At 38.5% G+C, this 26,368-nt stretch overlaps 1 protein-coding gene across 1 annotated transcript in view; it reads left to right on the forward strand.

Annotated features, from left to right (window-relative positions):
* Positions 1-26,368, forward strand: part of LOC104846195 (zinc finger protein 669-like) — a 76,321-nt gene that overhangs the window by 30,476 nt on the left and 19,477 nt on the right. The gene's annotated exons all lie outside the window — the stretch shown is intronic.

Raw genomic sequence — 26,368 nt, forward strand, 5'->3', positions numbered from 1 at the left:
TGTCCCTAGGGACAATGGAAATCTTCTGCCAGGACCCCTCCCAGAGGTTGCCTAATGTACCTCTTTGCTTATGTTCTTTCTGGTTATAGTAAGTGAGCAACTGTAAGTATAGCTCCGTGGCTAATTCAGAGAAAGGGCTTCACAAGCAGTCAATTTTTGAAGACCCAGCATGGGTGGCTGGTGCAAAGGAAAGGCTGCAGGGATAGTCAATAAGAAAAGATAGAGTTCTTCTACTTGTGACCTAGTCGCAGGGAACTAGAAATAGAAAAAGGGAGGCTGGCTGGTCTGAAGTGCAGGGAGTTGTGCAGACTTCTGAGCCTGTGGCTGGTCCCCAATGACCAGTGATGTTTTGATCTGGGTTAGGCTGGCCAGGGATGAAGTCTGACATAAATTGGTGTGTTTAGGGTAAGAGAGATGAAATGTTGTGGAAGTGGTTGGTGATAAGGGAGTGATGAATGTGAGATTTGCCCACCTTGTCCCTTTTATAGTATAGTCCTTACAGCAGTTTAAATATAAAGTTGTGTGAAACTCCATAATACTGCACTTGGTGGATCTACTGTAGCTATTTCTTTTTCTTTTTAACTTCATGCCCGTGATTAGACATTTCTAAAGCTTCTAACATTTTGCTTTTACAAAGCTTGCTCTAAACCAAACCAAACCCACTGCCATCGAGTAGATTCCAACTCATAGGGACCCTATAGGACAGAGTAGAACTGCCCCCTAGGTTTCCAGGGAAAAACTGATGGATCTGAACTGTCAACCTTTTGGTTAGCAAGCCTGAGCTCTTAACCACTGCGCCAGCAGGGCCCCAAGCTTCCTCTAGGGAATATAGATGTAAATTTCTAAGATCCAGGTATCAAAAGTTTAGGCATATGAGCTGCTTCTACCTAAGACAAGTTAAAATGAAGGGGTTGTCGGATTACTTGGTAAAATTAATATATGAAAATTACATTTCTTTCCAAGTTTTAAATAATGCTATATCCTTTCCATTGTAAAGTGTATATATATATATGTGTGTATATATACACATATATATATGTACACACATATATACACACACACACCCATATGTCTGTCAGTTTGTCATTCTGTGGGGGTTTGTTGCCAGAAATTCAAGCGGATATAGAAGAGGATGTGGAACCAGGTATGTCGTTGCCGAAGTCGGGTGGATCCTGGCTAAATGCAGAAAATACCAGAAACATGTTTACCTGTGTTTTATTGACTGTGCAAAGGCATTTGACAGTGTGGATCGTAACAAATTATTGATAACATTGCAAAGAATGGGATTTCTGGAACACTTAATTGTGTTCATGAGGAATCTGTATATGGATCAAGAGGCAGTTGTTTGAACTGAACAAGGTGATACTGCATGGTTTAAAGTCAGGAAAGGTGTGCTTGGGGTTGTATACTTTCCCATACCTATTCAATCTGTATGCTGAGCAAATAATCCGAGAAGCTGGACTATATGAAGAAGAACGGGGCGTCAGGGTTGGAGGAAGACTTATTAACAATCTTGATATGCAGATGACAGAGCCTTGCTTGCTGAAAGTGAAGAGGACTCGAAGCACTTACCGATGAAGATCAAAGACTATAGCTTTAATAAATGGCTTTCAGTATAAATTACACCACAACATAAAGAAGACAAAAATCCTCACAACTAGACCAATAAGCAACATCATGATAAATGGAGAAAAGATTGAATTGTCAAGGATTTCATTCTACTTGGATCCACGATCAACACCCATGAAAGCAGCAGTCAAGAAATCAAATGATGCATTGCATTGGGCAAATCTGCTGCAAAAGACCTCTTTAAAGTGCTGAAAAGCAAAGATGTCGCCTTGAGGACTAAGGTGTGCCTGACCCAAGCCATGGTGTTTTCAGTTGCCTCAGATGCATGTGAAAGCTGGACAATGAATAAGGAACACCAAAGAAGAATCAGTGCCTTTGAATTGTGGTGTTGGCAAAGAATATTGAATCTACCACGGACTGCTAAAAGAGCAAACAAATCTGCCTTGGAAGAAGTACAACCAGAATGCTCCTTAGAAACAAGGATGGTGAAACTATGTCTCATATGGTTTGGACATGTTATCAGGAGGCATCCGTCCCTGGAGAAGGACATCATGCTTGGTAAACTAGAGGGTCAGTGAAACAAGAGGAAGACCCGCAATGAGATGAATTGACACAGTCGCTCCAAAAATGGGCTCCAGCATAGCAACACTTGTGAGGATGGCACAGGACCTGGTAGTGTTTTGTTCTGTTGTGCATAGGGTTGCTATGAGTCGGAAACAACGTATGTATATATATTTTGTTATACTTTAGATGAGGATTTACAGAGCAAACGTCTCTCATTAAACAAATTAATACACATATTGTTTTTGTGAGATTGGTTGCTAACCCCATGTCATGTCAACACTCTCCCTTCTTGACCTTAAGTTCTCCATTACCAGCTTCCCTGTCCCCTCCTGCCTTCTAGTCCTTGCCCCTGGGCTGGTGTGCCCATTTAATCTTGTTTTATGGGCCTGTCTAATCTTTTTTTTTTTCTAATCTTTGGCTGAAGGGTGAACCTCAGGAGTGACTTTATTACTGAGCTATAAGGGTGTCCGGGGGCCATATTCTCAGGGTTTCTCCAGTCTTTCTCAGACCAGTAAGTCTGGGTTTTTTTTTTGGTGAGTTAGAATTTTGTTCTACATTTTTCTCCCACTCTGTCCAGGACCCCCTATTTTGATCACTTTCAGAGCAGTCAGTGGTGGTAGCCAGGCACCATCTAGTTGTGGTGGACTCAGTCTGGTGGAGGCTATGGTAGTTGTGGTCCATTAGTCCTTTGGGCTAATCTTTCCTGTGTGTCTTTGATTTTCTTCACTCTCCCTTGCTCCAGATGGGGTGAGACCAGTGGAATATCTTACATGACTGCTCACAAGCTTTTAAGACCCTAGACGCTACTCACCAAAGTGGAATGTAGAACATCTTCTTTTTAAACTATGTTATGCCACTTGAGCTACATGTTCCCTGAGACCGTGGTCCCCACAGCCCTCAGCCCAGCAATCCCCAGGGAGTTTAGATGTTTCTATGGAGCTTCCATGACCTTGCCTTGGTACAAGTTGTGCTGGCTTCCCCAGCATTGTGTACTGCCTTACCCTTCACCAAAGTTACCACTTATCTATTATCTGTTTAGTGTTTTTGTCTCCCTTCCCCTCCCCTCCCCCATAACCATCAAAGATTGTTTCTTTTTGTTTGTAAACCTTTTCATGAGCTTTTATAGTAGTGGTCTCATACAGTAATTGTCTTTTTGTGATTGACTTATTTCACTCAGCATAATGCCCTCCAATTCAGCCATGTTGTGAGATGCTTCGCGGATTCATCATAAGGAACATTATCATTGTGTAGTATTCCATTGTGTGTACGTACCATAGTTTGTTTATCCATTCATCTGTTGATGGGCACCTCAGTTGTTTTCATCTTTTTGCTATTGTGAACAATGCTGCAGTGAACATGGGTGTGCATATGTCTATTCATGTGACAGCTCTTATTTCTCTAGAATATATTCCTAGGAGTGGGATTACTGAATCGTATGGTATTTCTATTTCTAGCTTTCTAAGGAAGTGCCGTATTATTTTCCAAAATGGCTGTACAATTTTGCATTCTCACCAGCAGGCATAAGAGGTCTAGTCTCCCCGCAGCCTCCCCAACATTTGTTATTTTCTGGGGTTTTTTTTTTCATGCCAGTAATGGCGGGTGAGATGGTATCTCATTATGGTTTTGATTTGCATTTCTCTAGTGGCTAGTGATCGAGAGCATTTCCTCATGTATCTGTTAGCCACTTGAATGTCTTTTTTGGTGAAGTGTCTGTTCATTTTCTTTGCTCATTGTTTAATTGCCTTTTTTTTTTTTTTTGTAGAGGTGTTGGATTTCCTTGTAGATTTTAGAGATTAGACCTTTGTTAGATTTGTCATACTCAAAATTTTTTTCCCAGTCTGTAGTTTCTCTTTTTACTGTTTTGATGAAGTCTTTTGATGAACGTAAGTGTTTAATTTTTAGAAGATCCCAGTTAACTTATCTTCTGGTGTTTGTGTGTTACTGGGTGGAAATCTCAGGTTCTTGCTTGGCATGGCTCATGTTGGCCAATAAAGGAGAGACTGAGGTTGGAGAGCAGGAAAGAAAACTTTGTTGTACAAGGAAAAGGAGTCAGTGAGAGCTGTTGCTGCCAAGACTGCTCCCCAAGGGTAAGGAGACAAGTTACTTTTAAAGGAGTTTACAAGTAGGGAGTTCATATAAGTTTCGTCAGTAACATTCTTAATCATACTTTGCAGGTGCAGTGAGGTTTACATATAACCTCCAAGCAAAAGCAGGATTCAAATGCAAAACTAGGGGGGATGAAGCCCAGCAAAGGAAACAGGGTTTTTAATGCAGCATTGTGGGGGCTGTGCCTCATGTGGTTTGTTGATTATGGTTTGTATCCTGTTAATTAAAAAAAAAAAAAAAAATTAACCTTGGAAACTCTATGGGGCAGTTCTACTCTGTCCTATAGGGTCGCTATGAGTCAGAATCGACTCGACGGCACTGGGATGGGACATCCTGTTAATGCCGGGTATTAGGGCCTCCAATGTTGACCCTATTTTTTCTTTTATGATCTTTATAGTTTTTGGTTTTATATTTAGGTCTTTGATCCATTTTGAATTTTTTTTTTGAATGGTGTGAGGTATGGGTCCTGTTTAATTTTTCGCAGATGGATATCCCGTTTTGCCCGTACCATTTTTTAAGAAGACTGTCTTTTCCCCATTTGATGGACGTTTGTTGAAGATCAGGTCACCACAGGTGGATGGATTTACATCTGGGTTCTCAATTCTGTTCCACTGGTCAATGTGTCTGTCATTGTACCAGTACCAGCCTGTTTTGTCTACCATAGCCATGTACTAGGTTCTGAGGTCAGGTAGTACGAGTCTTTCTACCTTATTCTTCTTGTTCAGTAGTTCTTTATTTATCTGGGGCTTCTTCCCTTTCCATATAAAGTTAATGATCAGCTTTTCCATTTCTTTAAAGAATGCTGTCAGTATTTGGATAAGGATTGCATTGTGTTTGTAGATTGCTTTGGGTAGAATTGACGTTTCCATATTGTAAAGTATATTATAAACAAAGAATACATGAAGCTTTTCATGTAAAGTTCTAATAACACTAATTTAAACACTCGATTGTAAGTAGAATTTGGGGAGTTCTTAGAGCCTCTCAGTGTGTTCTGCCCTGATCTCATTAACCTGGAGGTAAAATATAGAAATGTATTATTAGTGTTATTTCTGTCATTACAGCTTTGGCACCTGAGTCTAAATTCATAAACTATATATTGTTGAGTTTTTCCTCTTTTCACATTTCTGTACATGCAATGACTGGGTTCTGTAGTGAATTGTTTTTCTCATGAAGTTTTTGAGTTTCATACATGTTGGTGTCTGTAGCGCTAGTGTATCCATGTTCCTATGTTTGTGTGTTCCCATTGTATGAATGGGTCGCAATTTACCTATTCATTGTACAGCTTACAGGATTTAGCTTGTTTCGAGTTTTTGCTCTTGTGCATAGTGCTGTGTATTCATTCTCTTTCCAGGCTCCCAGTGCTCTTCTTAGACAAAAGCTCTCTAGTGAGGTGAAATTGCTTTGTTGCAGATCATAGCCAAGTTTTAAATTTACTAGGAGATGCCAATGTAGTTCATCAATTTTCTGTACCACAAAGTAGGTATAGGTACTCTTATGTTTCATTTTCTTGGCGATGTAGGGATTATCAAATAAGTTTTGTTTTGTAATAGGTATGAAATGGTATCTTAGTTCAATTTTATTCTGTAAATTATCTTAAAGTTCTCCAGTATTGACAAGGCTGTGCATATTTTCTCACTGTTAATCCATCTTTCTGTGAACTTTTAGGACTTCTGTATGGTGTTTTGAAATAAATTTTTCATTTATATGTATTAAAATATTGTTTACTAGTATATTATATAATCACTTTTTACTGCCTTTTGATGAATGGTTCTGAATTTTAATGTAGTCAGATTTGTCCATCTCATCCCTTATGTCTTACTCTTCTTATTTAACAACTTTTTCTGTATTCTGGTGTTATAAAATCATTCTTTATAACTCCTGAAAGTGTTATAATTTCACATTTTAAAACTACCTATTTGGAGTTGACTTTTGCATATGGAGTAAGTAGGAATACATTAATTAATCCAATTAGATGGTTAGTTGATTCGACCCCACATATTAAAATGTGTGTAGTTTCTGAAAATGCCCTGTGGTGCTTCCTCTGTCATGAGTCAACTTTCCATATAGGTAGGTGGCCTGTTCTCAGGGCATTTATTTCCCTTCATCTAATTTGTGTTTTTTAATACTGATACTATGCTTTCTAATTTATTTTATGCTTTTTAATTTATTATAGCCACACACACACACACACACACACACACACATTCTCTCTGTCTCACAGAGTTTTATATATACATAAATACATGTTTGGACAAGTCCATGTGCAGTATTCCTTAGAATATCTTGGCTATTTGTGGACATTTGTACTCCCACAGAAATTTTTGAAGGATTTTTTAAATAAGATGTATTTGGTTAGAATAAGTTCTTTGGAAGTAAGGTATATTTGGGTAGAACAGTGTTCTACTAAAGGCACGCTCTGTTTTTTTATTTATTTCTTTCAATCTGGATGTCATTTAATAATGTTTCATAATTTTTTATTAGGATTTTTTATTTACTTTGTTACACTCCTAGGTACATTTTGTGTTTGCTAAGATACATGCTATTCTTTTAAAATTAATTTTTCAGCTGCTTAGTACTAGAGTGTGTAAGTATATAACATAAAACTTACTTTGATATTTTGCAACCTAAAACCGTACTAAAATCTCTCAGTCCTACAATCATCTGCATACTCTTTTGGGGTTTTACATACACAATTATTTAATCTATAAAATAGAATGAGCTGTGGCTTTTTTCCTTTAAAATGCTTAATCCTTCCTTTTTGTGTGGGGGAAATACACTGTTTAAAATCTTTAGGATAAGGTTGAATATGAATGGAATAATGAATGTCCTTGTTTTTCATCAGCTTTTCTGGAAATTTGTTGAAGTTTTCACTATGTATGTTTATTGATGTACTTTTTTTGTGTATGCCCGTTTTTAGATAGTGCATGTTTCTTTCCATTTCTAAATTTGGTTAAGAGTTTTTACATACACGCAGAAAAAATTGTACTAAATATACAGTTGAATGAAATATAAAATAAATATTCATGTAATAGATATACCTTCAATCTTGCTGTCCCCCTCATGAGTTATTTTTTAATCACAGTCCTCTTCTACTCTCTTGATGTAACGAATATCTCGATATTTATGAGGATCAATTTCTTTGCTTTTCTTTATATTCACCTATGTATCGCCAAATATGTTCATTTGAATTTTGATGCTTTTTATATTGTCAGTAAATAGAATAACACTGTATGTACTCGTTATGCCAATTCTTCTAGTTCAGATTTGTATTAGGACATCCATGGGCGGTTCATTTACTTTAATTGATCTCTAGTGTTCTCTAGATGGAGTATATTGTAATAATATAGTATGAAAAAGTTCTATTTTTGTGAATATTTGCAAAATTTCCATTTTGGGACTGCTGTTAACAGTATTTTTTTTTAAAATAATTTTTATTGTGCTTTAAGTAAAAGTTTGCAAATCAAGTCAGTCTGTCACACAAAAACCCATATACACCTTGCCACACACTCCCACTTACTCTCCCCCTAATGACACAGCCTGCTCACTCCCTCCACTCTCTCTTTTCGTGTCCTTTTCGCCAGCTTCTAACCCCCTCCACCCTCTCATCTTCCCTCCAGACAGGAGATGACAACATAGTCTCAAGTGTCCACCTGATCCAAGAAGCTCCTTCCTCACCAGCTTCCCTCTCCAACCCATTGTCCAGTCCAATCCATGTTTGAAGTGTTGGCTTTGGGAATGGTTCCTGTCCTGGGCCAACAGAAGGTCTGGGGGCCATGACCACCGGGGTCCTTCCAGTCTCAGTCATACCATTAAGTCTAGTCTTATGAGAATTTGGGGTCTGCATCCCACTCCTCTCCTGCTCCCTCAGGGGTTCTGTGTTGTGTTCCCTGTCAAGGCAGTCATCGGTTGTAGCCGGGCACCATCTAGTTCTTCTGGTCTCAGGATGATGTAGTCACTGGGTGATGTGGCCCTTTCTGTCTCTTGGGCTCGTAATCACCTTGTATCCTTGGTGTTCTTCATTCTCCTTTGATCCAGGTGGGTTGAGACCAATTGATGAATCTTAGATGGCTGCTTGCTAGCATTTAAGACCCCAGACGCCACTCTTCAAAGTGGGATGCAGAATGTTTTGTTAATAGATTTTATTATGCCAATTGACTTAGATGTCCCCTGAAACCATGGTCCCCAAATCTCTGCCCCTGCTACGCTGGCCTTCGAAGCATTCAGTTTATTCAGGAAACTTCTTTGCTTTTGGTTTAGTCCAATTGCACTGTCCTCCCCTGTATCGTGTGCTGTCTTTCCCTTCACCTAAAGTAGTTCTTATCTACTATCTAATTAGTGAATACCCCTCTCCCACCCTCCCTCCCTCCCCCCTCTTGTAACCACTGAAGAATGTTTTCTTCTCAGTTTAAACTATTTCTCAAGGTCTTATAATAGTGGTCTTATACAATATTTGTCCTTTTGCAACTGACTAATTTCACTCAGCATAATGCCTTCCAGGTTCCTCCATGTTATGAAATGTTTCACAGATTCCTCACTGTTCTTTATCGATGTGTAGTATTCCATTGTGTGAATATACAATAATTTATTTATCCATTCTTCCGTTGATGGGCACCTTGGTTGCTTCCATGTTTTTGCTATTGTAAACAGTGCTGCAATAAACATGGGTGTGCATGTATCTGTTCATGTAAAGGCTCTTATTTCTCTAGGAAATATTCCAAGGAGTGGGATTGCTGGATTGTATGGTAGTTCTATTTCTAACTTTTTAAGGAAGCGCCAAATCGATTTCCAAAGTGGTTGTACCATTTTACGTTCCCACCAGCAGTGTAGAAGTGTTCCAATCTCTCCACAGCCCCTCCAGCATTTATTATTTTGTGTTTTTTGGATTAATGCCAGCCTTGTTGGAGTGAGATGAAGTCTCATTGTAGTTTTGATCTGCATTTCTCTAATGGCTAATGATCGTGAACATTTCCTCATGTATCTGTTAGCTACCTGAATGTCTTCTTTAGTGAAGCATCTATTCATATCTTTTGCCCATTTTTTCGTTGGGGTATTTGTCTTTTTGCAGTTGAGTTTTTGCAGTATCGTGTAGATTTTAGACATCAGGCCCTGATCAGAAATGTTATAGCTAAAAATATTTTCCCATTCTGTAGGTAGTCTTTTTACTCTTTTGGTGAAGTCTTTGGATGAGCATAAATGTTTGATTTTCAGGAGCTCCCAGTTATCTAGTTTTTTTTTCTACGTTCTTTATAATGTTTTCTATACTGTTTATGCCATGTATTAGGGCTCCTAATGTTGTCCCTACTTTTTCTTCCATGATCTTTATTGTTTTAGATTTTATATTTAGGTCTTTGATCCATTTTGAGTTAGTTTTTGTGCATGGAGTGAGGTATGGGTCTTGTTTCATTTTTTTGCAGATGGATATCCAGTTATGCCAGCACCATTTGTTAAAAAGACTGTCTTTCCCCCATTTAACTGTTTTGGGGCCTTTGTCAAATATCAACTGCTCATATGTGGATGGATTTATGTCTGGATTCTCAATTCTGTTCCATTGGTCCGTGTATCTGTTGTTGTACCAGTACCAGGCAGTTTTGACTACTGTGGCAGTATAATAGGTTCTAAAATCAGGTAAAGTAAGGCCTCCCACTTTGTTCTTCTTTTTCAGTAATGCCTTATTTATCTGGGGCCTCTTTCCCTTCCATATGAAATTGGTGATTTGTTTCTCTATCTCATTAAAGAATGTCGTTGGGATTTGGATCAGAAGTGCATTAAATGTATAGATTGCTTTTGGTAGAATAGACATTTTTATAATGTTAAGTCTTCCTATCCATGAGCAAGGTATGTTCTTCCACTTATGTAAGTCCCTTTTGGTTTCTTGCAGAAGTGTACAGTAGTTTTCTTTGTATGAGTCTTTTACATCTCTGGTAAGATTTATTCCTAAGTGTTTTATCTTCATGGGGGCTACTGTAAATGGCATTGATTTGGTGATTTCCTCTTCGATATTCTTTTTGTTGGTGTAGAGGAATCCGACTGATTTTTGTTTGTTTATCTTGAATCCCGATACTCTGCTGAACTCTTCTATTAGTTTCAGTAGTTTTCTTGAGGATTCCTTAGGGTTTTCTGTGTATAAGATCATGTCATCTGCAAATAGAGATAGTTTTACTTCTTCCTTGCCAATCTGGATGCCCTTTATTTCTTTATCTAGCCTAATTGCTCTGGCTAGGACTTCTAGCACAATGTTGAATAAGAGTGGTGATAAAGGCCATCCTTGTCTGGTTCCCTATCTCAGTGGGAATGTTTCAGGCACTCTCCATTTAGGGTGATTTGGCTGTTGGCTTTTTATTAATGCCCATTTTTATGTTGAGAAATTTTCCTTCTATTCCTATTTTGCTGGGAGTTTTTATCATGGAGTGTTGAACTTTGTCAAATGCCTTTTCTGCATCAATTGGTAAAATCATGTGATTCTTATCTTTTATTTATGTGGTGGATTCCATTAATTGTTTTTCTAATGTTGAACTATCTCTGCATACCTGGTATGAATCCCACTTGGTCATGGTGAATTATTTTTTTGATATGTTGTTGAATTCTATTGGCTAGAATTTTGTTGAGGATTTCTGCATCTACATTCATGAGGGATACAGGTCTATAATTTTCTTTTCTTGTGGTGTCTTTACCTGGTTTTGGTATCAGGGATATGGTAGCTTCGTAGAATGAGTTTGGTAGTATTCTATCCTTTTCTGTGCTCTGAAATACCTTTAGTAGTAGTGGTGTTGACTCTTCTCTGAAAGTTTGGTAGGACTTTGCAGTGAAGCTGTCAGGACCAGGGCTTTTTTTTGTTGGGAGTTTTTTGATTACCTTCTCAATCTCTTCTTTTGTTATGGGTCAATTTAGTTGTTCTGCCTCTGTTTGTGTTAGTTTAGGTAGGTAGTGTGTTTCTAGGAATTCATCCATTTTTTCTAGGTTTTCAAATTTGAGTATAGTTTTTCATAGTAATCTGATATGATTCTTTTAATTTCAGTTGGGTCTGTAATATCACCCATCTCATTTCTTATTCAGGTTATTTGCTTCCTCTCCTGTTTTTCTCTTGTCAGTTTGGCCAATGGTTTATCAATTTTGTTGAGTTTTTCAAAAAACCAGCTTTTGGTCTTGTTAATTCTTTCAATTGTTTTTCTGTTTTCTATTTCGTGTAGTTCAGCTCTAATTTTTATTATTTGTTTTCTTCTGGTGCCTGTGGGTTTCTTTGTTGCTCTTTTTCTATTTGTTCAAGTTGTATCGATAGTTCTCTGATTTTGGCCCTTTCTTCGTTTTGGATATGTGCATGTAGTGATATAAGTTGGCCTTTGAGCACCGCTTTTGCTGTGTCCCAAAGGTTCTGATAGGAAGTGTTTTCATTCTCATTGGATTCTATGAATTTCTTTATTCCATCCTTAATATCTTGTATAATCCAGTCTTTTTGAGCAGGGTATTGTTCAGTTTCCAAGTGTTTGATTTCTTTTCCCTGCTTTTCCTGTTATCAATTTCCACTTTTATGGCCTAAGGTCAGAGAAAATGCTTTGTAATATTTCAATGTTTTCGATTCTGCTAAGGCTTGCTTTATGACCTAATATGTGGTCTGTTTTAGAGAATGTTGCGTGTGCACTAGAAAAGAAAGTATAGTTGATTGCTGTTGGGTGGAGTGTTCTGTATATGTCTACAAGGTCAATTTGGTGGATTGTGGCAATTAGATCTTCCGTGTCTTTATTGAGCTTCTTTCTGGATGTCCTGTCCAGAAAGTGGTGTGTTGAAGTCTCCTACTATTATTGTGGAGCTGTCTATCTCACTTTTCAATGCTGATAGAGTTTGTTTTATGTATCTTGCAGCCCTGTGATTGGGTGCATAAATATTTAATATAGTTATATCTTCTTGGTGTATTTTCCCTTTAATCATTATATAGTGTCCTTCCTTATCCTTTCTGATGGATTTAACTCTAAAGTCTATTTTGTCAGAAATTAATATTGCCACTCCTGCTCTTTTTTGATTGTTGTTTGCTTGATATATCTTTGTCCATCCTTTGAGTTTTAGTTTGTGTCTCTAAGTCTAAGGTGTGTCTCTTGTAGGCAGCATATAGACGGATCTTGTTTTTTAATCCATTCTGCCACTGTCTGTCTCTTTATTGGTGCATTTAGTCCATTTACATTCAGGGTAATTATGGATAGGTATGAATTTAGTGCTATCGTTTTGATGTTTTTTTGTGTGTGTTGACAGCTTCTTTTTCCCACTTGATTTTATGTGCTGAGTAGATTTTCTTTATATATTGTCCTTTCCTCATATTTGTTGTTGTTGATTTTGTTTCTGCTGAGTATGTATTTTTCCCATGTATTTTATTTTGATGAGTAGGATAGTTTGTCTCCTTTGTGGTTACCTTATTATTTACCCTTATTTTTCTAAATTTATAACTAACTTTTATTTCTTTGTATCGCTGTATCTTCCTGTCCATATGGAAGGTATATGATTACATTTCTTAGTCCCTCTTTATTATTCTAATGTTGTCTTCTTTTAAATAATAACATTGCCATTAACCTGTGTTGGGCTTTTTTCTGTTTTGGATTTCTCTGTTTGGGTTGACTTCTGGTTGCTCTGCCCTGTGTTCGAGTGTTGGATAGATACCTGACATTATTGATTGTCTAACCGAAGAACTCTCTTTAGTATTTTTTGTAGTTTTGGTTTGGTTTTTACGAATTCCCTAAACTTCTGTTTATCTGGAAATGTCTTAATTTCACCTTCATATTTAAGAGACAGTTTTAATGGATATATGATTCTTTGCAGGCAATATTTCTCCTTCAATTTTTTAAATATGTCATTCCATTGCCTTCTTGACTGCATGGTTTCTGCCGAGTAGTCCGAGCTTATTCTTATTTGCTCTCCCTTGTAGGTGACTTTTCTTTTATCCCTCGCTGCTCTTATAATTGTCTCTTTATCTTTGGTTTTGGCAAGCTTGATTATAATAAGTCTTGGTGACTTTCTTTTACGATCTACCTTGTGTGGAGTTCGATGAGCATCTTGGATAGATATCTTCTCATCTTTCACAGTATCAAGGAAGTTTTCTGCCAACAAATCCTCAACAATTTTATTTGTATTTCCTTTTATCCCTCCCTGTTCCAGTACTCCAATCACTCGTAGGTTATTTCTCTTGATAGAGTCCCACATGATTCTTAAGGTTCTTTTTTTTTTAATTCTTTTTTTCTAATTTTTCTTCAAATATATTAGTGCCAAGTGATTTATCTTCGAGTTCAGAAATTCTAGCTTCTACTTCCTCAATTCTGCTCCTCTGACTTTCTGTTGAGTTATCTAATTCTGTAATTTTCTTGTTAATCTTCTGAATTTCTGATTGCTGTCTATGGATTTTTCCAGCTTACTAAACTTTTCATTATGTTCCTGAATAATCTTTCTGATATATTCAGTTGCTTTATTTGTGTATTCCTTGGCTTGTTCTGCGTATCGCCTCATTTCCTTCCTGATGTTTTGAAGGGTTCTGTATATTAAACTTTTGTATTCTGTATCTGGTAATTCCAGGAATGCACCTTCAACTAAAAGATCCCTGGATTCTTTGTTTGCAGAGCCTGTTGAGGTGATCATGGCCTGTTTCTTTATGTGATTTGATACTGACTGTTGTCTCCAAGCCATCTATAAGTTACCGTATTCATTTATGCTTGCTTACTGTGTCGTAGCTGCTTGCTTTGTTTTGTTTTGGTATACCCCTTTGGGTTGCTTGAGTGAGCTAGCTTTATTATTTTCACCTTTGGAGCTCTGGTGTCCTGTCCCCAGCAGTCTAGAGCTGTTATCAGGTATATCAGTCTAGGAGTCCATTCAGTTTTCTTGTATGAATTCAGCTCAGGTTTCCAGGTAGCTGATATTAAGTGTGTGGTACAGGCTCTGTCCTACAGTCTTAGAGGGGCAGGGGTGATTGGCGTATATACCCGTATCTGATTGCAGCAGGGGGTCACGCTCTGAACAAGACAGGGGGCTAAGAACCAACCCCCAAGTGTCTCTGAGGAAAATGCGTCTTTGTTCTGTAGAGCGTGCTGGTGGGTGGGCTCTGCAGAGGGACCATGCAGAGGCATCCAAAATTTTTGTTGTCAGGACTGGGAGGTACCAGTTATCCCTGGATGTCTGTCATAGGTGGCTGGGTGACCCAAGTGGAGCTACCAGTCCTTAGGTGCATGTTGTGGGTAGGTGAGGACCTTGTTTAATAGTCAAAGCAATGTCAAACGTCAAACACCCACCTCTCCACCGCACAGCTGAAATGGTTGATGTTTCCCAACAAGGGCCTATTCTCCCAAAATAGGCCCACACAGGTCCATGTAATAGGGAAAGGTGCTCAAGGTCCATGGACGGTTTTTTATGCCTGGACAGGAGCCGCTTCTGTCCTGAGCTCCCCCAGTTAATGGAGCTAGCAAATTATCTTTTACCCCCAGTTGCAAGTTTTTTCCTTCCCCAAGGCGGGGACGACGGCTGTAGCTGCTCACCAGGTTCTATCTGGGGCCCAGGGATTCAGCCACTGAAGCTGCCTTAGGGGTTGGGGGGAGGGGAGCGTGGTGAAACATACGCAAGTACTTAGCTTTTGCCGAGAGTGCCCTTCTCCTCAGGTTCTGGAGGTGTGAGTGGGCTGTGTGGCTGGCTGCTTCTCCCTGAGGAAACTGTGGCTGAACGCTAGGACCAGCCTGCCGCCACCACCGCCACCGCTGCTGCTGCCGCAGCTCTGGGAATGGTGCCTGAGGGCTCCCTGCGATTCAGGTCCGGTAACTCCTCTCCACTTATGAAAGGTCTCTTCCTTCCCCTGCCCCGCAGTTCATTGTATTAGCTTGCCTTTGATGCTCAGGGCTCCCAGCTTGTCACAACTATACTTGTTTGGCTTGTTTTTTCGGGTCTTTGCTGTAAGTAGGGCTCAACAGAAGCGTCTGTCTATTCTGCCATCTTGGCTTCGCCTCAACAGTATTTTTAAGTTTCAGCTCTTATATTTAAGTTGTTGACCCGTTCTGAATCAGTTTTTGTACACGATATGACATACGAGTCCAACTTCAACTTTTTGCATGTGGAAATCCAGTTCTCCCAGGAGCATCTTTTGTAGATTATTCTTTTTACATTACAAACCCACCCACTGCTGTCAAGTCGACTCCGAAAACAGCTCTTTAAAAAACATTTATTTTCTATTATCTTACTCACTTGGATGTCTTATCTTCATTTCAGTCTCAACATGCCCCACGTAACTTTTGCATCCTTTCCTATAAGTTCTGCTCTCCTTGATGGCTTCCACGTCTATGTTGATGGCACTCCATCTTCCCGTTTTCCTGGGCATAAGTCTTGATCTCATTCTTGCCATCTTTCTCTCACACCACTTCAGTCCATTAGGAGCTTCTATTGGATCTCCCTTAAAAGTAGCTAGAAACTATCCGTGGCACACTCACTTTTATTGCTATCATTCCAGTCTCAACATTTCTTATCCGTTTATGGCCATAGCCTCCTAATAGATCTTCCATTTTCTATATTTGCCCCTACACAGAGTTCTTTTAAGAGCTATTAGATCAGTTTTCTTCTCTGCCGAAAAGCCTGAAATTGCACTGCATTTCACCCAAAAGCCAGAGACTTTATAGTAGCCAACATGTGCCCTAGAACATGATATATCCACCTAACCTAACCACCTTTGCAGTGTCCCCTACTACTGCTCATCCACATCTCACTCTGCTCCAGTCATGCTGGCCTTTGCCTCTGCCTACAGTATTCAAGGCACACTCTCATATTCTGGCCTGTTTCCTCTTCCTGGAACAATCTTTTGTCAGATGTCCTCTTGAATAACCCCTTCACATCCCTAACCAGTTAAACCAGTTGCTTTTGAGTCTGTTCCAACTCATGGTGACACCATGTGAGTTCAGAGTAGAACCATGCTACATTAGGTTTTCATTGGCTGTTATATATCAGAAGTGGATCACCAAGGCTTTTGTCTAACGCACCTGTAGGTGGATTCAAACTGCCAACCTTAAGGTTTGTACCTGAGCACTTAATCATTTGTGCCACCCAAGGAATTGCCTTCACATTCCTAGGTCAATATTGATCTTTTTGAGGAATCAACAAATGGTTTTCTATAGTGTATTTACCATGTCACATCCCACTAGCAGTAGATGAGGGTCCTAGTCTCTCCACATTGTCAACAGCTGCCATTTTATTATTATTATTATTGCCTTCCTATTGAGTGTATACTGGAATCTCATTGTGGTTTTGACTTCTATTTCCCTAATGACTAATGCCACCAATCATCTGTCACTTGGTTGTACCGTGGTGATTTGCAAGTTGCTGTGATGCTGGAAGCTATGCCACAGGTATTTCAAATGCCAGTAGTGTCATCCATGATGCACAGACTTCAGCTGAGCTTCTAGACTAAGGCAGACTAGGAAGAAGGGCCTGGCAGTCTACTTCTGAAAAGTTGGCCAGTGAAAACCTTATGAATAGCAGCAGAACATTGTCTGATAATAGTGCTGGAAGATGAGCCCCCAGCTTGGAAGGCACTCAAAAGATGACTGGGGAAGAGCTACTTCCTCAAAGTACAGTTGCTCTTCATGATGTGGATAGAGTCAAGCTTGCAAGACCTTCATTTGCTGATGTGGCATGACTAAAAATGAGAAGAGACTGCTGTAAATGTTTGTTAATAATCGGAATGTGGAATGTATGAAGTATGAACCTGGGAAAATTGGAAGTCGTCAGAATTTAAATGGAACACATAAAGATTGATATCCTAGGCATTAGTGAACTGAAATAAACTGGCATTGGATGAGAGAATCATATGGTCTATTATGACGGGAATGACACATTGAAGAGAAATGGCATGACATTCATCATCAAAAAGAACATGTTAAGATCTATCCTGAAGTACAGTGCTGTCAGTGATAGGATAATATCCATACGTCTACAAGGAAGACCAGTTAATATGACTATTATTCAAATGTACACAGCAATCACTAATGCCAAAGATGAAGAAATTGAAGATTTTTATCAATTTCTGCAGTCTGAAATTGATCAAACACGCAATCAAGATGCATTGATAATTACTGGTGATTGAATGTGGAAGTTGGAAACAAAGAAGGGTCAGTAGTTGGAAAATATGGCCTTGGTGATAGAAATGCTGCCAGAGATCCCATTATTCAATTTTCCAAGACAAAATGCCTTCTTTCAACAACATAAACAGTGATTATACACGTGGACCTCACCAGATGGAATACACAGGAATCAATTCAACTCCATCTGTGGAAAGAGACAATGGAGAAGCTTAGTATCAATGTCAGCCTGTCACAGGCCAGGAGCTGACAATTGCTTATATGCAAATTCAACTTGAAGCTGAAGAAAATTAGAACAAGTCCACCAGAGCCAAAATATGACCTTGAGTATATCCCACCTGAATTTAGAGACCATCTCAAGAATAGATTTGACACATTGAACACTAATGACAGAAGACCAATTGAATTGTGGGATGACATCAAGGACATCAGATGTGAAGAAAGAAAAACGTCATTAGAACGAAAGAAAAGACCAAAATGAATGTCAGAAGAGACTCAAATTTGCTCTTTAACATAGAGTAGTTTAAAGCAAATGGAAGAAATGATGGAGCGAAAGAGCTGAACAGATTTCAGAGTAGCTTGAGGAGAGAGAGTAAAGTATAGTGAAATGTGTAAAGATCTGGAGTTAGGAAACCAAAAGGAAAGAAATGCTCAGCATTTCTCAATCTGAAAGAACTGAAGAAAAAATTCAAGCTTTGAGTTGCAGTATTGGAGAAATGACAAGGAACCATCAAAAGGAGATGTAAGGAATACACAGAGTCACTACCAAAAAGAATTGATTGACATTCAACCATTTCAGGAAGTAGCAAATGCTCAAGAACCAATGGTATTTTAGGAAGAAGTCCAAGTTTCAGTTAAGGCAGTAGCAAAAAACAAGATTGCAAGAATTGATGGAATACCAAGTGAAATGTTTTAATAAATGGATGTAGCACTGGAAATGCTCACTCGTCTATGCCAAGAAATTTGAAAGAGAGTTACCTGGCCATCTGACTGGAAAAGATCCATATTTGTGCCTATTCCAAAGAAAGATGGTCCGATAGAATGCAGAAATTATTGAACAGTATCATTAATATCACACCTAAATAAAATTTTGCTGAAGATAATTCAAAAACAGTTGCAGCAGTACATCGACAGAGAACGGCTAAAAAATCTAGTGAGATTCAGAAGAGGATGGAGGAGGGAGGGATTTCATTGCTGACATCAGATAGATCTTGGCTGAAAGCAGAGAATACCATTAAAATTTTTACCTGTGTTTTATTGATGATGGAAAGACATTTGACTGTGTGGATTGTAACAAATTATGGATAACATTGAGAGAATAGGAATTACAGAGCATTTGATTGTGCTCATGAGGAACCTGAGCATAGACTAAGAGGCAGTCGTTCAAGCAGAACAAGGGGATACTGACTGGTTTTAAATGAGGAAAGATGTGCATCAGGGTTCTATCTATTCATACTTATTGAATATGTATGCTGAGCAAATAATCAAAGAAGCTGGACAATGTGAAGAACAAAGTGGCATCAGGAATGGAGGAAGACTCATTAACAACCTGAGATATGCAGATGACACAACCTTACTTGATGACTTTCAAAGAAGACTTGAAGCACTTACTGATGAAGGTCAAAGCCTACAGACTTCAGAATGAGTTGCAGCTCAATATAAAGAAAATAAAAATCTCACAACTGGACCAATAAGCAACAACATGATAAGTGCAGAAAAGATTGAAGTTGTCAAGGATCTCATTTTACTTGGATTCACAACACCCATTGAAGAGGCAGTCATGAAATCAAACACCATGTTGCATTGGGCAAATCTGCTGTGAAAGATCTCTTTAAAGTGTTAAAAAGCAAAGATATCAGTTTGAGGACTAAGGTGCACCTGACCCAAGCCATGGTATTTTCAGTCACCTCATATGCATGTGAAAGCTGAACAATAGGGAAGACCAAAGAAGAATTGGTGCCTTTGAATCATAGCATTGGAGAAAAATATTGAATATACCTTGGACTGCCAGAAGAACAAACAAATCTGTCTTGGAAGAAGTACAGCCAGAACACTCCTTAGAAGTGAGGATGGTGAGACTTCATTTCTTGCACTTTGGACATGTTATCAGGAGGGACCAGTCCCTGGAAGAGGACATCATTCTTGGTAAAGTAGACGGTCAGTGAAAAAGAGGAAGACCCTCAACAAAATGATTGACATAGTGGCTGCAGTGATGGGCTCAAGAATAAAAAGGATTGTTAAGGATGCTACAGGGCCATACAGTGATTTATTCTGTCTTATGTAAGGCCAGTATGAGTTGGAACTGACTTGGTGGCACCTAGTCATTAGACAACAATGACTAATAATGTTGAGCATCTTTTCTTGTGCTGTTTGTATATCTTCTCTGGGATTATGTGTATTTTGGTTTGCCCATTTTTTAAATGGGTCATTTGTCTTTTGTTGTTGAAGTTCTTTTTATTCTTTGGATATCAAACCCTCTTTAGTTTGCCCATTTTTAAATGGGTTATTTGCCTTTTGTTGTTGAAGTTCTTTTTATCCTTTGGATATCAAACCCTCTTCAGATTCAGATTGTGAATATTTTCTCCCATTCTAGCTGTTCTCTTTTCACTTTGTTGATAATGTCTTTTGATGCACAAAATTTTCAAATTTGGTTAAGTGTAATTTATCCATTTTTTTTATTTGGTTGCTTGTCCTTTTGGTGTCATATCTAAGAATTCATTGCCAAATTCAAGATAATTAAGATTTACTCATTTGTTTCTTTTTCCAAGTTTTGTCATTTTATTTCTTATATTTAGATCATTGATCCATTTTGAGGGAATTTTTGTATATGCAGCAGTCCCTTGATGGCGCAAACGGTTAAGTGTTTGGTCACTAATTGAAAGGTGGAGATTCTTATCCACCCAGGAGCATCGTGGAAAAAAGGCTTGTTGAACTACTTTTTGAAAGATTACAGCCATTGAAAACCCTATGGCGCTCAGTTTAACCTGACTGGCGTAAGGTTCCCATGAGTCGGAACTGACGGGATCTTAATGTTTTGTTTTTCTTTTGGCATTTGGTGTGAGGTCCAATTTCATTGTTTTGCATGTGGAAATCTAATTGTCCCAGCACCTTTGTTGAGGCTGTTCTTTCCTCATGAATATTTTCAGTATCCTCATTGAAAATCAGTTGACCATAGATTAGTTTTATTTATGGACTGTCAGTTCTGTTGCATTGGTTTATATGTCCATCTTTATACCAGTGTGACTCTTTATTAGTGCAGCTTTCTATTAAGTTTTGAAGTCAGGAAATGTGAGTTCTCCTACTTTGTTCATTTATTTTCAAGATTGTTTTGACTATTCAGGACCCTTTGCAATTCTATATGAATTTGAGGATTGTCTGATCCATTTCCGAAAAAAAAAAAAAGGCCACTGGAATTTTTATCGGGATTTTCTTGAATCTTTGTACCACTTTGAGTAGTGCTGACATCATAACAATATTGAATCTTCCAATCCGTGAAGACGAAATGTCTTTGAATTTATTTAGGTCTTCGTTAATTTTTTTCTGCAGTGTATTATACTTTATAGTGTACGAATTTTTCACCTCAGTGTAAATTCTTTTAAATATTATTGTAAGTGGAATTGTTTTCTTAACTTTTCATATTATTGATTCACAATGTACAGAAACAAAACTGATTTTTACATATTAATATTGTACCCCACAACTTTGCCGAAATCCTTTATTAGGTCTAGTAGCTTTCTCATAGCATCTGAAAATAGAGAGAGTTTTATTTCCTCTCGGATTTTGTTGTTTTTACTTTGTTTGTCCTGCCAAATTTCTCTGTCTGTGATGTCCAGTACAGTTTTGAATAGCAGCAGTGAAAACAGGCATCCTTGTCTTTTTGATCTTAGTGGGAAAGCTTTCATTCTTTCACCACCAAGTATGGTGTTAGCTGTACTGTTTTCATGAATGCCTATTATCATGTTAAGGGATTTCTCTTTGATTCTTAGTGTGTTGAATGTTCTTATCATCTAAGTGTGTTGAGTTTTGTGAAATACATTTTCTTCATCTGTTAATATGGCCATGTGGTTTTTCTTCGTATTATTGATGTAGTGTATTCTGTTGATTTTCTAATGTGTAACCATTCTTCTTGCACACTGGGATAATACCTCACTTGGTCATGATGTATAGTTCTTTTAATATGCTTTTGGATTTGGTTTCCTAGTATTTTATTGAGTACTTTTGCATCTGCATTCCTACCAACATTTGCCTGCTTTTTTTTTTTCTTTCTTCTAGTCATGTCTGTGAAACCCTGGTGTGTAGTGGTTAAGAGTTCGGCTGCTAACCACAAGGTTGGCAGTTTGAATCCATGAGGCATTCCTTGGAAACCCTATAGGGCAGTTCTCCTCAGTCCTATAGGGTTGCTATGAGTCAAAGTCAACTTGACAGCAGCAAGTTAGTCATGTCTGTGTCTGGTTTTGGTATCAAAGTAATTCTCACCTCATAGAATAGGTTAGGAAATGTTCTTTCCTCTTCTATTGTTGGAGAAGAATTTAAGTGAATTTTTCTTTAAATATTTGTCAGAATTCAGCAGTGAAGCCATAATGTTTTGTTCTATTCATTGTTGGGATGAGGTTGACTACTGAGTCTATCTCTTTACTTGTTATAGTTCTGTTGAAATTTTCTGTTTCTTCTGAGTTAATTTAGGTAATTTGTGTGTTTTTAGAAATTTGCCATTTCATCTAGATTATCTAATTTGTTGGTATACAGTTGTTCATAGTGTTCTATTGTAATCCTTTTTATTTCAGTATGATCCATAGTTATATCTCCACATTCATTTCTGATTTCAGTTACTTGCCTCTTTTCTTTTTGGTCAGTCTAGTAAAAAACTTTGTCAATTTTATTGATCTCTCTTAAAAATCACATTATTTTTGCATTGATTCTTCCACTTGTTTCCCTATTCTTTATTTCGTTTATATCCACTGTGATGGTGGTGATGGTGTTAGGTTCCCTCGAGTCGGTTCCGACTCATAGAGACCCTATGTACAGAACAAAGCACTGCCTGGTTCTGCGCCGTGCTCACAATCCTTGTTATGCTTGAGGCCATTGTTGTAACCACTCTGTCAATCCATCTCTTGGAGGGTCTTCCTCTTTTTTCCTGACCCTGTACTTTACCAAACATGATGTCCTCTTCCAGGGACTGATCCTTCCTGACAACATGTCCAAAGTATGTAAGACAAAGTCGCCATCCTTGCTTCCAAGGAGCATTCTGATTGTACTTCTTCCAAGACAGAATTTGCTCGTTCTTTTGGCAGTCTGTGGTATATATTCAGTATTCTTTACCAGCACCACAACTCAAAGGCACCAATTCTTTGGTCTTCGGTATTCATTGTCCAGCTTTCACATGCATATGATACGTTTGAAAATACCATGGCTTGAATCAGGTGCACCTTAGTCTTCAAGGTGACATCTTTGCTTTTCAGCCCTTTAAAGAGGTCTTTTGCAGCAGATTTGCCCAAATGTAACTCATCTCTTGATTTCTTGACTTCTGCTTCCATCGGTGTTGATTGTGGATCCAAGTAAAATGAAATCCTGGACAATTCAATCTTTTCTTTATTCATCATGAGGTTGCTTATTGGTCCAGTTGTGAGGATTTTTGTTTTCTCCATGTTGAGGTGTAATCCATACTGAAGACTGTGGTCTTTGATCTTCATCAGTAAGTGCTTCAAGTCCTCTTCACTTTGTGCAAGGAAGGCTGTGTCATCTGCATAATGCAGATTGTTAATGAGTCTTCCTCTGGTCCTAATGCCCTGTTCTTCTTCATATAGTCCAGCTTCTTGGATTATTTGCTCAGCATACAGATTGAATAGGTATGGTGAAAGGACACAACCCTGATCCACACCTTTCCAGACTTTAAACCACGCAGCGTCCCCTTGTTCTGTCTGAACAACTTGATCTATGTACAGGTTCCTCATGACCACAATTAAGTGTTCTGAAATTCCCATTCTTCGCAATGTTATCCATAATTTGTTATGATCCACATGGTCGAATGCCTTTGCATAGTCAATAAAACACAGGTAAACATCTTTCTGGTATTCTCTGCTTTCAGCCAGGATCCATTTGACATCAACAACGATATCCCTGGTTCCATGTCCTCTTCTGAATCTGGCCTGAATTTCTGGCAGTTTCCTGTCGATACACTACTGCAGCTGCTTTTGAATGATGTTCAGCAGAATTTTGTTTGCATGTGACATTAATGATATTGTTCGATAATTTCCGCATTCAATTGGATCACCTTTCTTGGGAATAGGCATAAATATGGATCTCTTCCAGTCGGTTGGCCAGGTAGCTGTCTTCCATATTTCTTGGCATTGATGAGTGAGCACCTCCAGCACTGCATCCATTTGCTGAAGCATCTCAATTGATAGTCTTTCAATTCCTAGAGCCTTGTTTTTCACCAATGCCTTCAGTGCAGCTTGGACTTTTTCCTTCAGTATCATCAGTTCCTGATCATAGGTTACATCTTGAAATAGTTGGACGTCGACTAATTCTTTTTCGTACAATTACCGTGTGTATTCCATCCATCTTCTTTTGATGTTTCCTTTGTTGTTTAATATTTTCTCCATAGAATCGTTCACTATTACAACTCGAGGCTTGAATTTTTCCTTCAGTTCTTTTAGCTTGAGAAATGCGAGCGTGTTCTTCCTTTTTGGTATTCTGTCTCCAGCTCTTTGCACATTGGTTTTCTATCTCCACCTTTTGAAATCTTCTGTTCAGTTACTTTACTTCATCATTTCTTCCTTTTGCTTTAGCTGCTTGATGTTAAAGAGCAAGCTTCAGAGTCTCTTCTGACATTGATTTTGGTCTTTTTTTTCTGTCCTGTCTTTTTAATGAACTCTTCGTTTCTTCATCTGTGATGCCCTTGATGTTGTTCCACAACTCGTCTGGTCTTTGGTCATTAGTGTTTAGTGCATCAAATCTATTCTTGAGATGGTGTCTAAATCCAGGTGGATTATACTCAAGGTCGTACTTAGGCTCTCATGGACTTGTTCTAATTTTCTTCGGTTTCAACTTGTACTTGTATATGAGTAATTGATAGTTCTGCAGTCGGCCCCTGGCCTCATTCTGCCTGATGATATTGAGCTTTTCTGTCGTCTCTTTCCACAGATGTAGTTGATTTTATTCCTGTGTATTTCATCTGGCAAGGCCAGTGTGTATAGCTGCCGTTTATGTTGATGAAAAAAGGTATTTGCAATGAAAAAGTCGTTGGTCTTGCAAAATTCTATCAGGGATCTCCGGCGTCATTTCTGTCTCCAAGGCCGTATTTTCCAACTACTGATCCTTCTTTGTTTCCAGCTTTCACATTCCAATCACCAGTAATTATCAATGCATCCTGATTGCATGTTTGATCAATTTCAGACTGCAGAAGCTGATAAAAATCTTCAATTTCTTCATCTTTGGCCTTAGTGGTTGATGCGTAAATTTGAATAATAGTCATATTAACTGGTCTTCATTGTAGGCATATGGATATTATCCTATTACTGATAGCGTTGTAATTCAGGATATATTTTGAAATGTTCTTTTTTTGTTTGTTTTAAAGAGCAGAAATTTATTGTCTCAGAGTTCTGGAGGCTAGGAGTCCATAGCAGCAGATTGGCTGCAGGGGAAGGTCACTCCTTGACTGTAGCCATTGGCTTGTAGATGGTTCTCTAGCATTCCTTGGCTTGTAGATGGTTCCTCATACGGTCTCTTCCTTGTGTGTGTCCATCTCTCTGTGTCTGTGCTCCCCTTTATAAGACACCAGTCAGAGTAGCACCCACCCTACTTTGAAATGTGACCTCATTAACATAAAAAAAGAAGACCCCAATTTCCAAACAGGATAAGCGTCACAAGTACAGGGGTTAGGACTTCAGCATGACACAATTCAATTCACAACACAGACTGAGGCCAGATCCGTGTGACTCTGTCAGCCACACTAAAGAGCTTGGAATTTATCCTCAGTGCAGTGAGAAGCCATTGCAGGAATTTAAACAGAAGAGACTGTAGAATGGTGATTCTAAATTAGGGGTGATTTTGCCCACTGGGGAATATTTGACAATGTCTGGACGTATTTGGGAGGTCACAGTTGGGGATGGGCACAACTGGCATTTACCAAGTAGAGACTAGCATGCTGCTGAACAACCAGGGCCACTAAGCATCTAGTCTAGGGCTCAGAATAGAACAGAACCCTCAGTAGGGGGAGGGGTTGTGTTGAGTGGCTCCAGCGAGGGTGAGAGGAAGGCCCTGGGGTATATGTTGGGGGTGCGGGGGGTTGTGTGACCGAGGCAGCTCTTGAAATGTTCTTTTTGAAGATAAATGCAATGCCATCCTCTTCAAGTTGTCTTCTCCGTTAGTCTCTTATTATTTCTGTCCTTATGATATCTTTGGGCTTAGTTTCTTCTTTTTCTATTTCTTTGTGATGTAATGTTAGGTTATTGATTTGAAATCTCCCTTTTGTAATGTAAACATTTACCACTATAAATATTCCTCCGAGCACTACCTTTGCTCCATTCCCCAAGTTTTGAAGTGTTGTTTTGGTTCTTATTTTTCTGTAAGTATTTTCTAATTTCTCTTCGGATTTCTTACATTAGTCACTAATTATTTTATAGTATGTCATTTAATTTTCACATATTTGTTCAATTTCTTTTCCTTCTGTTGCTGATTTTTTAGTTTCATGGCTTTTGGTCAGAGAAGATGTAGTTTATGATTCCAGTCTTTTTAATGTATTGAGACTTCTTTGTGATGTAATATGTGGTCTGTCTTGGAGAATGGTCCGTATGCACTGGAGAAGAACGTATATGCTGCTGTTGCTGGTTGAAGTGTTGTATATATTCCATGAGGTCTGGTTACTTTGCCTATACTCTTGTTCAACTCCTCTTATTTCCTTATTGATATTCTGTCTCGTTAGTCTAGCCATTATTGAAATTGGTATATCAAAGTCTCCAATTTTGATTGTGGAACTATTTCTCCCTTCACTTTTGTCAAAGTTTTGTTTCCTTTCGGGTCTTTTTAAAGGTATTTTCTTTGTGGTT

Source organism: Loxodonta africana, chromosome 3 (assembly GCF_030014295.1).
Source record: "Loxodonta africana isolate mLoxAfr1 chromosome 3, mLoxAfr1.hap2, whole genome shotgun sequence".
Lineage (NCBI taxonomy): Eukaryota > Metazoa > Chordata > Mammalia > Proboscidea > Elephantidae > Loxodonta > Loxodonta africana.